We start from the raw sequence: 1,928 nt of genomic DNA on the forward strand, positions 1-1,928 counted from the left end.
TCTGTACAAGCTGAAACTGTTTGATGGTAAAGAAAAAAATGTAAATGTAGAGATGTCCTGCATCTCAGAGACACACTGACTATCAGTAACACCACAGGTACACACACAGGTAAAAAGTAATAGATATATATGTATAGGCCTACTATATAGTACATATATATATGATACAGGCCTAGTCCCTGACATTCTAGCAGTGTTTGTGATCATCCTACACTTCCCTAAAGTATTTAGCACAGCGCCTTGGCGTGTTGGCAATGCCATTATGGTATGCTGAGAGCCCCGTCTGTTCAGACTTGGTTGAGATATGGTTTTTGGGTTTTCTCTTTGACAGACTGGGGAGAAGATGCGACACCTTTACAATGGCCTTCTTTGAAGTACATTAGCAGTGCCACCAAAAGCATTGTATTTTTTAGCAAGTTTAAGATGACTTTCTCTCCCAAATCACCCTTTCATGTATCATCTAGCTTAGCCCCTTTTCTTATTTTCTTATTGATCTAAATGCCCCCATAAAACACATTACGTGTAGACTGTCATTCAAAGGTGTGCTGAAAGTACAAGCCGTGGTAAGGTTTAAAAGACACAAATGATGATGCTCTCTGTTTTTGTTGCTGTTGTAATCTCTGTGTTTATGGGGAAAGACTTAATGGAGCGCTCACAGTGAATGTCATAATTAGTCGGTGAATAATGTTTAACAGCATGTGAATGTATTTTATTTTATTTTTTTGTACATGCGTATTTTTATATTTTAATGAAACACTAAGGATGGATTTGGGAAGGATGTTATTGTCATTCTGTGCTGTACAGAGTTGTATATAGGGAATGTTCTTGTCCAGGAGGAGGCTTGCTTATTGGTCGAAAGGCCTCTTACATATTGAATATGGAATTCTGGTATTGTTTACTTGGTACAGTGTTATGAAGTTCAGTCTTAATACCATTGAAAAGAATCGCCATGCTCTATCATGTTTATTTAAATTATTATTATTAGCAAAAGGTAATAAGGGACACCGTGAAATAAATATGTTTATTCAGCTTTAGATGTGTCTCGTCTCCAAACCAAATGTATATTTTCTGATTCTGATGATACTGTGACACGATCCCAGGCTTAGAAGGAGAACTGTAACCTCCTCAAAGATCATTACTATCATAGTTGTATCATAGGAGCTTTTTCCTTGTCACTTTTCCTCATCCTCAGTCTTTGCATTTTTCATGCGTTCCGTTCCGGGCTTTACCCAGTATAGGGAATGGCTTGGATATCTGTCAGTGAAATGGAGAAGCTGGGAGGAGAGGATTCAAGGCTGTGCTCTTGTCTGAAGTTGCCCTTTGAGAGCTTGGCTGATATATAACATGATCTATGTGTCACAAGCAAAACCAACATATTTAATGCCAGGCCAGCAGTCAGTTTCATCCTCACAATATGCTCATTTTCATCTCGTGCCTTGACTGTGCATAATCTTTGACTCGTTTTGCATATCCTTGTTCCATTTTTTGCCTACTTGCTGTCTATCTGAAGTGAACACCCCCTGTGCTGTGTGTGTGTGTGTGTGTGTGTGTATGCATGAGGTGAACACCCCCTGGCAATGTGCCAGGGCTTCAGTCGAGTTCAAAAACGTTCAGTTCTCTGACTCTAAATACAGGATATTTGAGGGCTTACCTGCCTTAATACCCTGATATGATAAGAAAATAAACAGTTCAGATATCGTACTATATCTATCATCAGACCTTGCTGCATGAGAGCGAGGGTCACTTGTGTGATTTCACCACAGAACATTCTGTCTGGTCTGCAAACGTAAGTTGTGTGTGGTAGTTACGCCAGTTGTGTACAGCCAACATGCCTCAACATGCACTCGCCCCCAAAATAATACAACCTATTGAGAGATTTTGTTTCTTTTATACTGTATTAGTGTCCTGTCACACCGAATGAAAGGGGA

The sequence above is a fragment of the Clupea harengus genome, chromosome 17 (assembly GCF_900700415.2).
Source record: "Clupea harengus chromosome 17, Ch_v2.0.2, whole genome shotgun sequence".
Classification (NCBI taxonomy): Eukaryota; Metazoa; Chordata; class Actinopteri; order Clupeiformes; family Clupeidae; genus Clupea; species Clupea harengus.